A 15,123-nucleotide genomic window follows, 5' to 3' on the forward strand; every position below is an offset into this window, starting at 1 on the left:
CATCTTGTAGTAACATCGGTAGAACATTACGTAGGAAATCAGCATACATCGCACCATTTAGATTGCCATCTATAAAATGGGGGCCAATTATTCTTGCTCTCAGAATGACGCACCATACATTAACCCGCCAAGGTCGCTGATGTTCCACTTGTCGCAGCCATCGTGGAATTTGCGTTGCCCAGTCGTGCATCTTATGCCGGTTTATGTTACCGCTGCTGGTAAATGACGCTTCGTCGCTAAATAGAACGCGTGCAAAAAATCTGTCAATCTTCCGTAATTTCTCTTGTGCCCAGTGGCAGAACTGTACACGACGTTCAAAGTCGTCGCCATGGAGTTCCTGGTGCACAGAAATATGGTACGGGTGCAATCGTGTCTGTTCAGTCGTCTGTAGACTAGGAATATGTAATCGCTCTGAGATCCCTTGTCGACAGCACTCATTACGTCATTGGAATAAAGATTGTGTTGCACAAGAAGGATATTTCCTCAATCAGTGTTGGTTATGTATCAATAAGTCATTTTGTTCAAGGTGATTCATAATGTTCGAGTACAGTATATGCTGCAAAATCCTACTGCAAATTGAGCTCAGTGATATGTGTCTGTAATTCAGTGGGTTTCTCCTATTTCCTTTCTTGAATATTGGTGTGACCTGTGCTACTTTCCAGTCTTTAGGAACAGACCTCTCGTCAAGTGAGCGGTTGTATATGATTGCTAAGAAACACGCTATTGTGAATGCATACTATGAAAGGAATTTGATTGCTATACCATGCGTAAATCTGCCCGCTTATACAGGGTGTTACAAAAAGGTACGCCCAAACTTTTAGGAAACATTCCTCACGCACAAAGAAAGAAAATATGTTATGTGGACATGTGTCCGGAAACGCTTACTTTCCATGTTAGTGCTCATTTTATTACTTCTCTTCAAATCACATTAATCATGGAATGAAAACACACAGCAACAGAACGTACCAGCGTGACTTCAAACACTTTGTTACAGGAAATGTTCAAAATGTCCTCCGTTAGCGAGGATACATGCATCCACCCTCCTTCGCATGGAATCCCTGATGCGCTGATGCAGCCCTGGAGAATGGCGTATTGTATCACAGCCGTCCACAATACGAGCACGAAGAGTCTCTACATTTGGTACCGGGGTTGCGTAGACAAGAGCTTTCAAATGTCCCCATAAATGAAAGTCAAGAGGGTTGAGGTCAGGAGAGCGTGGAGGCCATGGAATTGGTCCGCCTCTACCAATCCATCGGTCACCGAATCTGTTGTTGAGAAGCGTACGAACACTTCGACTGAAATGCGCAGGAGCTCCATCGTGCATGAACCACATGTTGTGTCGTACTTGTAAAGGCACATGTTCTAGTAGCACAGGTAGAGTATCCCGTATGAAATCATGATAACGTGCTCCATTGAGCGTACGTGGAAGAACATGGGGCCCAATCAAGACATCACCAACAATGCCTGACCAAACGTTCACAGAAAATCTGTGTTGGTGACGTGATTGCACAATTGCGTGCGGATTCTCGTCAGCCCACACATTTGGCGGTGAATCGAGGAAGTGCAGTACATACTGGCGAAACTAAAATGAGCTCTAACATGGAAATTAAGCTTTGCCGGACACATGTCCACGTAACATCTTTTCTGTATTTGTGTGTGAGGAATGTTTCCTGAAAGTTTGGCCGTACCTTTTTGTAACACCCTGTATAGGGTGTAACAGATATAAGTGCGTATATTTCAACTGGTGACCGAGGACGCCATACTGAACATTGCATCAGTAGTTACTTCATTTGCAGACTAATTATTATACCCATTCTAAGACGCATCTTTTTACCCTGAAGCGCCAAAGAAACTTCTATGGCCCTGCGCACTCAAATACAGAGATATGTAATTAAGCCGAACACGGCACTGCGGTCGGCAACGTCTATATAAGACAACAAGCGTCTGCCGAGGTAGTTAGACTGGCTACTGGTGCTACAATGGCAATTTATCAACATCTGAGTGAGTTTGAAAGTGTTGTTACAGTCGGCAGAGGAGCGTTGGGGCACAGCATCTCCGAGGTAGCGATGAGGTGGGGATTTTCACGTACGACAATTTCACGAATGTACCGTGAATATCAGGAATCCGGTAAAACATCAAATCTTTGACATCGCTGCAGCCGAAAAAACGATCCTGCAAGAACGGGACCAACGACGACTGAAGAGAATCGTTCAACGTGACAGAACTGCAGATTTCAATGCTGGGCCATCAGCAAGTGTCAGTGTGCGAACCATTCAACGAAACATCATCGATATGGGCTTTTGGAGCCATAGGCTCACTCGTGTATCCAGATAGCCTTACGCCTCGCATGGGCCCGTCATCACCGACATTGGACTGTTGATGACTGGAAGCATATTGCGTGATGGCACGAGAATCGTTTCAAATTGAACCAGAGGATGGACGTGTACAGGTACGGAGTCAACCTCACGAATCCATGGAACCTGCATGTCAGCAGGGGACTGTTCAAGCTCTTGGAGGCTCTGTAATGGTGTGGGGCGTGTGCAGTTGGAGTGATATGGGACCCCTGATACGTCTAGATACGACTCTGACAGGTGACACGTACGTAACCGTCCCGTCTGATCACCTACATCCATTAACGTCCATTGTGCATTCCCACGGACTTGGGCAATTCCAGCAGGACAATGCGACACCACACACTTCCAGAATTGCTACAAGGTAGCTCCAGGAATACTCTTCTGAGTTTAAACACTTCCGCTGGCCGCCAAACTCCCCACACACGAACATTATTGAGCATATCTGCGATGCCTTGCAACATACTGTTCAGATGTGATCACCCGCTCGTACATTTACATACCGCATAGTTTCTTATATCTGCAGTGAAATACGCGAAGCACTTCAGAGATTTTATTAAAGTACATGTAAGGACGATGACATCAATAAAATACGACAAATGGATCGTGAAATAGACATACGACCTCTCACAAAGGCTACATGATAAAATTTACCGTATATTTTCTTAGAAGGCAGATGCTGTGATCCCACGCAAACCATATATAGGTTTCCGTCAAAAATCTCTAACATAAAAGTTATACATCAGCCATGTAATTACAGCTGACATCGACGGCAGCAAAGAGAATAATCAGATCTTAGGCATTGTTTTAATTCTAATCAGCATAACAGATACGTATTTGCACTTGTTTACCTTTTAAATAAAAATATTTTAAAAATTCAAGTTTGTTCATGTTCACTCCGTTACCGACTGACGCAAGCATCTGCTGAATTTATCGCGACGTTTATAAGCTGTTTGAGTGCTTTGGCAATTTTCTAGCAGTCATACTAGTTTTCCTTCGTCAGCTCCGCCGTACATCTCTTGAATCTCAGAACCACGAATAATATTTAAATTCTCCTATCACAAACATTGCACGGTCTTCAAATAACCCCATCTGTCATGGGCGTCATGTGAACAACAACAACAACAACAATAGACGAACAATCAGACGAAAGCTTCCTGTACGTAGGAGAGTTGTACCTAGGGGATACTGTACCTCAAAACACACGACGTGTCTTGGTCGGTAGGTACTTGAGTCTAGTAGCTGATTTTTGAAACACGTTAAGAAATCCACACCAGAAACCGCTGTAACCAGTTTCCCCAGTGTTTACAGTTTTTGTTGTTGTCATCACACATTTGTATATGTTTCGCATATGTAAGTGCTGTTAATATATTCAAGCCATTTGGAAGATACTGCTAATTCTTCAGATACATATTTTTATGAAAAGTTATATTCTTCATTTTTTTTAAACTAATTATATGATGCATGAACAGTTAAGTGGGGCATTATTTTCTATTTTGAAAAATAAGAAGGTCTTTCACCATGCAATATGTGATTATTGAAAATTAACTGAGTTTCTGTAATTTCTTAAGTGTCACCTGTTTTTGAAGAATTCCGATGTGAAGAAATGACACACTAGTTGTTGTGTACATAGTTCCGCGTAGTCAGCGCGTACACAACTTTCCCACTAGAGCGCGCCCCGCTAAGCACAACAGCGCAGGCGCAGCGCTCGTCCGTCTCCGCTCTACGAGATGGCGCTGCCTTAGAGACGGACCAAATTCTGCTTCCGCTGATCCGCATAATAATAGAACCTTTTCTCCTTGCAGATCACACTCGCGCAGTGATACCTGAACGCTCGAGGTATTATAACGAGTGTACAGACCTCTGATTAGTCAGGCTGCACCAGTCTGCATTTGTCTGTACCAGTCTATAGTCAAGTTTCAGTCTGCGCCTAATAAGATTACCATATTCTTGTACATAGCCATGAAGATAAATGTAAAGACACTTTTGTCAAATATCAGAGATATATGTGAGAATAAGATTAACGTACCAAGACCAAGGAACTTCAGATTGTCAATTGTAAACAGCATCCAGAATCAAGCTATGTTATGTCTATGCTTTTTATTATTTTAATAAATGTGTGTGAAAATTTATCAAGTTCTGTTATAAGTTGGTCACCGTCAATCTGCTACTCTAAGCGTGTGAGTGGCATTTCTATCGTCTGACCTAACGGCAGAAGATAAACACGCCACGATAAGACCACGACACATATTGCTAACACTCGCCTACTTCGCTAGAGCGACAGGTCAAATAATCTGATGGTGTGTGTACCGAAGGTCTTACAGTACGCACACCACACTAGTTGCATTACAAATTGTTTCTCAACGCAAACGGTGTGCTGTTTCTTCACACTGGAGATCCCATTATTCCATTCACACCGCCACTTCCCAGTGCAATCGGACTTCTTGTATTCTACTACAATTTCAAAAGGACAGCTTCAAATATTTACTCAAAATTGTGAAAAAGAATATAATATAACATAAAACAAAAATATCGGCAATATTGTCATTTTTGTGGTGTCACCGCCAGACACCACACTTGCTAGGTGGCAGCCTTTAAATCGGCCGCGGTCCGTTAGTATACGTAGGACCCGCGTGTCGCCACTATCAGTGATTGCAGACCGAGCGCCGCCACACGGCAGGTCTAGAGAGTCTTCCTAGCACTCGCCCCAGTTGTACAGCCGACGTTCATAGCAATGGTTCACTGACAAATTACGGTCTCATTTGTCGAGACGATAGTTAGCATAGCTTTCAGCTACATCATTTGCTACGACCTAGCAAGGCGCCATATCCTTTGCTATTTATCTTGTGAAGCATGTACAGTCAAGAGAGATGTTCTCCAATTATGGATTAAAGTTAAGTATTCCATAAGCTATGTACTATTTTTGGCTACTGTAATTCCTTGTCATTTTCCAGACCTCATGCCAGCCTGCGTGAGCTTAAACGCGTTCCTTTCGGCTACCGGTCATAGTGGATTGGCTGTCTGGCCAGTCCACTACAATTTTGATATCGATTTATCAGTGCTTAAAGTCGAGAGGCACGAAAGGGAAGTAGTGGTTGAGAAGGAAGTGAGACAGGGTTGTAGCCTATCCCCGATAGTATTCAATCCATATACTGGGCAATCAGTATAGAAAACAAAAGACAAATTTGGAGTAGGAATTAAAATCAATGGAGAAGAAATAAAAATTTTGAGGTTTGCCGATGACACTGTAATTCTGTCAAAGACAGCAAAGGACGTGGAAGAGCATTTGAACAAAATGGACAGTGTCTTGAAAGGAGAATCAAATGGTTCAAATGGCTCTGAGCACTATGGGACTTACCTACCGCGGTCATCAGTCCCATAGAACTTAGAACTACATAAACCTAATTAACCTAAGGACATCACACACACCCATGCCCGAGTCAGGATTCGAACCTGCGACCGTAGCGGTCGCGCGGTTCCAGACTATAGCGCCTAGAATCGCTCGGCCACCCCGGCCGTGCGAAAGGAGTATATAAGATGAATCTCAACGAAAGCAAAACGAGGATAGTCCAATTACATTAGGTAATACTGGGAGAACTAGATTAGAAGATGAGACAGTTAAAGTAGTAGATGAGTTTTGGTATTTTGGGAGGAAAATAGATTTAAGTGTCAGGCAGTCGTTTCTGAAAGTATTTGTATGGAGTGGAACCATGTATGGAAGTGAAACGTGGACGATAAATAGTTTAGAGAAGAAGATAATAGATGCTTTCGAAATGTGGTGCTACAGAAGAATGCTAAAGATTAGATGGGTAGATCACATAACTAATGAGGAGGTATTGAACACAAAGGGGGAGAAGTGGAGTTTGTGGCACAACTTGACGAGAAGAACGAATCGGTTGGTAGGACATTATCTGAGGCATCAAAGGATCACCAATTTAGTATCCGAGGGAAGCGCGGAGGGTAAAAATCGTAGAGCGAGACCAAGAGGTGAATACACTAAGCAGATTCAGAAAGATGTAGGTTGCAGCAGTTGTTGGGTGAAGAAGAGGGTTGCACAGGATAGAGTGGCATGGAGAGCTGCATCAAACCAGTCTCTGAAGTGAAGGCCACAACAACAACAACAAAGGATCGTCGGTATGTATCGATATTTTTGGAAGAAGTTTCTATCTATTGATATATCGACATCTTATGGACAGCCCCAGTTCGAACTGTGGTGTCACCGCCAGACAGCACACTTGCTAGGTGGTAGCCTTTAAATCGGCCGCGGTCTGTTAGTATACGTCGGACCCGCGTGTCGCCACTATCAGTGATTGCAGACCGAGCGCCGCCACACGGCAGGTCTAGTCTAGAGAGACTCCCTAGCACTCGCCCCAGTTGTGCAGCCGACTTTGCTAGCGATGGTTCACTGTCTACATACGCTCTCATTTGCAGAGACGACAGTTGAGCATAGCCTTCAGCTACGTCATTTGCTACGATCTTGCAAGGCGCCATATTCAGTTACTATAATTACTTCAAGAATGTATTCTGAACAGATAATATTGTGAATCATGTACCGTCAAGAGCGACGTTCATTATTAATGGATTAAAGTTAAGTATCAAACTAATTACGTCCGCTTACTGAATTTTAATACCTTTTCATGTTCCAGACCTCACGTCAGTATAGTTCTTCCCTCCTCACGCCAGCCTGCGTGAGCTAAAACGCGTGCATTTCGGCTTCCTCTAGTAACACGGTGTTGGCTCTTCTGCCAACACAAACACCAACCCTACATCGCACCACCAGTGGCGGCTCCAAACAGCAGGTCATGGCATTAACACTACTGACAACTCAAACCCTGTAGCGCACTGTCTGAGCACCATTACTATAAAGTTGGGCGCCCATACGGTAAATACTTTTCCGTCTACACTGGCTCAGGTAGCGCAAGTTTAATTACAGCCACGCTGTATTATGAAATAGAGATGGGGCAGCCGTTTGGTGAACACTGGTTTAGAGTGTCCAGCTTTTAGGCCTCGTCCAGTGCGTGTTCATTAATCTGTGGAGTAGCCAGACAGCAGTGACGCCGGAATATTATTCTCGCGGCTCGTGCCGTGCTGACGTTGGCCTTGCCTGTGACAGGGGGCGTGGTCGCACCGGGGCGTTGACAGCGCGGACGTTGACTCCCGGAAACAGGCGGGGCGGCTGTTCGCAGCCCGGCCTGCGCAAACACTGGGAACACCCTCCCACCCCCACCACTACATCTACATCTGTATAGATACTCCGGCATCCACCGTACGGTACGTGGCGGAGGGTACCCTGTACCATTACCAATCATTTCCTTTCCCTGCCGGTTTCATGACATAGTATTTTAATTACAAGTTGTTGTTGTTGTGGTCATCATTCCTGAGACTGGTTTGATGCAGCTCTCCATGCTACTCTATCCTGTGCAAGCTTCTTCATCTCCCAGTACCTACTGCAACCTACATCCTTCTGAATCTGCTTAGTGTATTCATCTCTTGGTCTCCCCCTACGATTTTTACCCTCCACGCTGCCCTCCAATACTAAATTGGTGATCCTCTGATGCCTCAGAACATGTCCTACCAACCGATCCCTTCTTCTGGTCAAGTTGTGCCACAAACTCCTCTTCTCCCCAGTTCTATTCAATACTTCCTCATTAGTTATGTGATCTACCCATCTAAACTTCAGCATTCTTCTGTAGCACCACATTTCGAAAGCTTCCATTCTCTTCCTGTCCAAACTATTTACCGTCCATGTTTCACATCCATACATGGCTACACTCCATACAAATACTTTCAGAAATGACTTCCTGACACTTAAATCTATACTCGAAGTTAACAAATTTCTCTTCTTCAGAAACGCTTTCCTTGCCATTGCCAGTCTACATTTTATATCCTCTCTACTTCGACCATCATCAGTTATTTTGCTCCCCAAATAGCAAAACTCCTTTACTACTTTAAGTGTCTCATTTCCTAATCGAATTCCCTCAGCATCACCCGACTTAATTTGACTACATTCCATTATCCTCGTTTTGCTTTTGTTGATGTTCATCTTATATCCTCCTTTCAAGACACTGTCCATTCCGTTCAACTGCTGTTCCAAGTCCTTTGCTGTCTCTGACAGAACTACAATGTCATCAGCGAACCTCAAAGTTTTTATTTCTTCTCCATGGATTTTAATACCTACTCCGAATTTTTCTTTTGTTTCCTTTACTGCTTGCTCAATATACAGATTGAATAACATCGGGGACAGGCTACAACCCTGTCTTACTCCCTTCCCAACCACTGCTTCCCTTTCATGTCCCTCGACTCTTATAAGTGCCATCTGGTTTCTGTACAAATTGTAAATAGCCTTTCGCTCCCTGTATTTTACCCCTGCCACCTTTATAATTTGAAAGAGAGTATTCCAGTCAAGATTGTCAAAAGCTTTCTGTAAGTCTACAAATGCTAGAAACGTAGGTTTGCCTTTCCTTAATCTTTCTTCTAAGATAAGTCGTAAGGTCAGTATTGCCTCACGTGTTCCAGTAGTTCTACGGAATCCAAACTGATCTTCCCCGAGGTCGGCTTCTACTAGTTTTTCCATTCTTCTGTAAAGAATTCGTGTTAGTATTTTGCAGCTGTGGCTTATTAAGGTGATTGTTCGGTAATTTTCACATCTGTCAACACCTGCTTTCTTTGGGATTGGAATGATTATATTCTTCTTGAAGTCTGAGGGTATTTCGCCTGTTTCATACATCTTGCTCACCAGATGGTAGAGTTTTGTCAGGACTGGTTCTCCCAAGGCCGTCAGTAGTTCCAATGGAATGTTGTCTACTCCGGGGGCCTTGTTTGGACTCAGGTCTTCCAGTGCTCTGTCAAACTCTTCACGCAGTATCTTATCTCCCATTTCCTCTTCATCTACATCCTCTTCCATTTCCATAATATTGTCCTCAAGTGCATCACCCTTGTATAGACCCTCTATATACTCCTTCCACCTTTCTGCTTTCCCTTCTTTGCATAGAACTGGGTTTCCATCTGAGCTCTTGATGTTCATACAAGTGTTTCTCTTATCTCCAAAGGTCTCTTTAATTTTCCTGTAGGCAGTATCTATCTTACCCCTAGTGAGATACGCCTCTACATCCTTACATTTGTCCTCTAGCCATCCCTGCTTAGCCATTTTGCACTTCCTGTCGATATCATTTTTGAGACGTTTGTATTCCTTTTTGCCTGCTTCATTTACTGCATTTTTATATTTTCTCCTCTCATCAATTAAATTCAATATTTCTTCTGTTACCCAAGGATTTCTACTAGCCCTCGTCTTTTTACCTACTTGATCCTCTGCTGCCTTTAGTACTTCATCCCTCAAAGCTACCCATTCTTCTTCTACTGTATTTCTTTCCCCCATTCCTGTCAATTGTTCCCTTATGCTCTCCCTGAAACTCTGTACAACCTCTGGTTCTTTCAGTTTATCCAGGTCCCATCCCCTTAAATTCCCACCTTTTTGCAGTTTCTTCAGTTTTAATCTGCAGGTCATAACCAATAGATTGTGGTCAGAGTCCACATCTGCCCCTGGAAATGTCTTACAATTTAAAAGCTGGTTCCTAAATATCTGTCTTACCATTATATAATCTATCTGATACCTTCCAGGGTTCTTCCATGTATACAACCTTCTATCATGATTCTTAAACCAAGTGTTAGCTATGATTAAGTTGTGCTCTGTGCAAAATTCTACCAGGCGGCTTCCTCTTTCATTTCGTAGCCCCAATCCATATTCACCTACTACATTTCCTTCTCTGCCTTTTCCTACACTCGAATTCCAGTCACCCATGACTATTAAATTTTCGTCTCCCTTCACTATCTTAATAATTTCTTTCATCTCATCATACATTTCATCAATTTCTTCGTCATCTGCAGAGCTAGTTGGCATATAAACTTGTACTACTGTAGTAGGTGTGGGCTTCGTATCTATCTTGGCCACAATAATGCGTTCACTATGCTATTTGTAGTAGCTTACCCGCATTCCTATTTTTTTATTCATTATTAAACCTACTCCTGCATTACCCCTATTTGTGTTTATAACCCTGTAGTCACCTGACCAGAAGTCGTGTTCCTCCTGCCACCGAACTTCACTAATTCCCACTATATCTAACTTTAACCTAGCCATTTCCCTTTTTAAATTTTCTAACCTACCTGCCCGATTAAGGGATCTGACATTCCACGCTCCGATCCGTAGAACGCCAGTTTTCTTTCTCCTGATAACGACATCCTCTTGAGTAGTCCCCGCCCGGAGATCCGAATGGGGGACTATTTTACCTCCGGAATATTTTACCCAAGAGGACGCCATCATCATTTAATCATACAGTAAAGCTGCATGCCCTCGGGAAAAATGACGGCTGTAGTTTCCCCTTGCTTTCAGCCGTTCGCAGTACCAGCACAGCAAGGCCGTTTTGGTTATTGTTACAAGGCCAGATCAGTCAATCATCCAGACTGTTGCCCCTGCAACTACTGAAAAGGCTGCTGCCCCTCTTCAGGAACCACATGTTTGTCTGGCCTCTCAACAGATACCCCTCCGTTGTGGTTGCACCTACGGTACGGCTATCTGTATCGCTGAGGCACGGAAACCTCCCCACCAACGGCAAGGTCCATGGTTCATGGGGGGGGGGGAGAATTACAAGTAAAAGTGATGAAAATTCCTAACTTAAACACGAGTAATTTTTCTGAGTGAGCTGTGTGTGATGCAAAAGCATACTGCAGGGATTTCACCGTACTGTTGAATACTGAAGGCAATGAAGGTACTAATGACTGTCAGTCGTCAGTAATCTCTTAGCTCCTTCCTTACCGGAATCCGAGAAATACATTTCAGTACAGGAAGTGTCACCTCCTACGTTAGTAACGAGTCTATCAACAACAGAATCCACGAAGCAACCCAGGCGCCGCATTTTCTCCTTTTATGACGAGTCACTCTATATCCCGCCAACGTTCGGCTGTGACGTGTGAAAAAGCTGCGTGCGTTAATTGCACTACGTTCGACAGTTTAGGTTTTGTTATTTCTCGGGCCAAATCCCTTAACTTGACTCCAGATCAGTTCTGTTGTGCCGGCCGGAGTGGTCGAGCGGTTCTAGGCGCTTCAGTCCGGAACCGCGCGACCGCTACGGTCGCAGGTTGGAATCCTGCCTCGGGCATGGATCTGTGTGATGTCGTTAGGTTAGTTAGGTGTAAGTAGTTCTAAGTTCTAGGGGACTGATGACCTCAGATGTTAAGTCCCATAGTGCTCAGAGCCATTTGAACCAGTCCTGTTGTGGTCATATTGTGGACATATAAAAATGCAGCATTTCTATGGTGTTTTGAAAATCATTGTTTTTCATGTTTCTACGATACGTATCTACACTCCTGGAAATTGAAATAAGAACACCGTGAATTCATTGTCCCAGGAAGGGGAAACTTTATTGACACATTCCTGGGGTCAGATACATTACATGATCACACTGACAGAACCACAGGCACATAGACACAGGCAACAGAGCATGCACAATGTCGGCACTAGTACAGTGTATATCCATTTTTCGCAGCAATGCAGGCTGCTATTCTCCCATGGAGACGATCGTAGAGGTGCTGGATGTAGTCCTGTGGAACGGCTTGCCATGCCATTTCCACCTGGCGCCTCAGTTGGACCAGCGTTCGTGCTGGACGTGCAGACCGCGTGAGACGACGCTTCATCCAGTCCCAAACATGCTCAATGGGGGACAGATCCGGAGATCTTGCTGGCCAGGGTAGTTGACTTACACCTTCTAGAGCACGTTGGGTGGCACGGGATACATGCGGACGTGCATTGTCCTGTTGGAACAGCAAGTTCCTTTTCCGGCTTAGGAATGGTAGAACGATGGGTTCGGTGACGGTTTGGATGTACCGTGCACTATTCAGTGTCCCCTCGACGATCACCAGTGGTGTACGGCCAGTGTAGGAGATCGCTCCCCACACCATGATGCCGGGTGTTGGCCCTGTGTGCCTCGGTCGTATGCAGTCCTGATTGTGGCGCTCACCTGCACGGCGCCAAACACGCATACGACCATCATTGGCACCAAGGCAGAAGCGACTCTCATCGCTGAAGACGACACGTCTCCATTCGTCCCTCCATTCACGCCTGTCGCGACACCACTGGAGGCGGGCTGCACGATGTTGGGGCATGAGCGGAAGACGGCCTAACGGTGTGCGGGACCGTAGCCCAGCTTCATGGAGACGGTTGCGAATGGTCCTCGCCGATACCCCAGGAGCTGAGGTATCGGGCCCTAAGCTTACACGGTACTTACTATAACTTAAACTAACTTAAGCTAAGGGCAACACATACAACCATGCCAGAGGTAGCCACGCGGACTGCTGCAAGGCGCCTTAGACCGTACGGCTGACATGGCGAGACCGTAGCTGTGTACAATTAATGTAGGTTGATTCTTACAAAGAAGAAGACAGGAACCAGCCACTATTAATACTGCTATTTATTAAGTAAATAGCGCCGTAACCGGTTTTGAACTGACAAGTTCATCATCAGACGGCCGTTCACAAGATTCACAATATGCACTTTACATAATCATCGGTTTTCGATTTTTACTCTTCCATTGTAGCGAAATATTCCTGCTGTGCTGGTGCCCTACGGTAGAAAACAATGTTAGAAGCGCCCTATGTGAACCTAACTAACCTCCAAACAGTGTAATGCAGAGTAATTATATGGTGATATGCAAATCACACAAGTGGTGCATATACTCTGCAATATTTCAAAAATACAATCCTACAAATTTGTAACAACATCGAAATTTTTGTTGTAAGTACTATAACCATTTAACTTATGTATTGGATATCTTATTACTACAAGTTAGACGTACTTCCAAGAGCGAATCAACGCCAGTGTACGTGGTCTGCGGCTGCTGACCAATCATTGCGTTCTTCCCCCCCCCCCCCCCCCCCTTGCACCACGCCTCCCACCTCTCCTAACAACAGGTTTATTCTTACGATGAACGGAGAATACATAAGCAAGGTGCAACCATGTAGTACATTGCAGCAGAAGGCCCTTTATGGTCACATTTCAGCCAGAGATTCGTAATTATCTCTCCAATGATTCGTTTGCAGGCTGTAATGGTACTTGAATTACGCAACCATTACGGCACCTCAACTCAACCTCTCGATACCAGCGATATTCTACTGTGTTTCTGTTAACTACTTAACATATTTCTGAGACAACATTCAGATTTGATTTCATTTGTGATACATCGATGTGTTTAAGTTGCGATGATATTATTCTTATGTATATTCTTTCTTTTGTCACTATGATCTTTGACGTACTTGTAACTCTGATTTTTGGGCGCGTAAGCGATTATTAGTTAGTAGTTAGAGAGTCGGACCTTGAGAAAGTCAGGTCTTGGACGTCATGTTGGAAAGACGCGTATTGTAGTCCGCTTATAAAATGTGAACTTTAACAGTGACTGTGAGGAAGATGTTTTCAAGTATGTTTTGTATTGTGAAGTGATGTTTTGTGTGTAACGTGATATTGCAACAAAAGCAATAAAAAGGAAGTGTAACTTTAATTCGGAGTGCTGTTTTTTTTCTGTTTTTTTTTTTTTTTACATCGCTATTGTGCTAACTTTGAAAAGTTTAATCTTTAAGAATGGTTTGTGAAGCGCATCTACAAAACTTTTGAATATAGCAGAATAAAACCTAGGCCTCTTTGCATCCGAGCTTGGAATCATTACCAACTAGATTTTCGACGATTGAGCCATGATTTTACGAGACCGGCGTGGGAAACGCGAAAAGATGAGTGCCTAGTTTATTCTTTATTACATAAAATGACTTTATTAACTGAGCTCTAATGACACCTGCCACATAGTAACTTTGTTGTTGCCCGAAAATGCTGGATTTAGCAGCGTGAGCAACACCACATTCATTATTAAATTTTGACCTCTGTTGTGGTAGGGTTGTTAGAAGACGCATGATTACTGCACCGATATTTGCTTGTATTATCGTACACTTTCACCCAGGTCAGTTTTCTCTTTTAGTCCTCTATTACTAAACCATCGTAACATTCACGATTGCAGTGGGATATAAAACAGGTAATTTTGTACTTGATTTCGTACCTTGGAGATGTAATAATTCCAATTAACTACTGTATAACCTATAAATTAGGACTTGCTTTGAATAAAATGTGGAACAGCAATGTTTACGTTGATTTACTAGCAATGCAACATTTCCCCTCCCCTTTATTGTTCTAGGGTTGATTATGACAAACGCAACACAAAAAAATTACTTTGCATCGCTGCTAACAACCCACCCTCCCTTTCTCGTCTTCTTTAAAGCCAACAAATCTTTTGCAATAGTAGAGCAGTTAAAAAACGTCGCTTGACGATCCTGCCCATTCCCTTACGTCGCGGCAACAGGCATCGTACGACCGTAATGGGACTGTGTTTTGCTGGCAGCAGCCCCCAGTCGTAACGACGCCGCCGTCTAGACCCCCCCCTCCCCCCCCCCCATCTCTCCCGACAAACCCCTTTCCCCTGCCATAAAACTGCACTCCAGCGGTCGTTACACGCAGCGATTGCCGTCGGCACAAATTCCAGAAACACGGCGAAATTTCCGCCTTCCTGCAAATTACGCGTGGCGCGCAGCAAACTGTGCTAGTGACGTCACCAGAGGACGCCGGAACTGTCAAGGTCAGCGAAGGCAAAGCAGCATTCCGTTTACACCGACAGAGGTTCCGACGTACTGTACATGGCGAATGCAAACTTGCTCTTCGAACGAATCCTCAACTCAACAGCTGAGG

The sequence above is a fragment of the Schistocerca cancellata genome, chromosome 12, assembly GCF_023864275.1.
Source record: "Schistocerca cancellata isolate TAMUIC-IGC-003103 chromosome 12, iqSchCanc2.1, whole genome shotgun sequence".
NCBI classification, from domain to species: domain Eukaryota; kingdom Metazoa; phylum Arthropoda; class Insecta; order Orthoptera; family Acrididae; genus Schistocerca; species Schistocerca cancellata.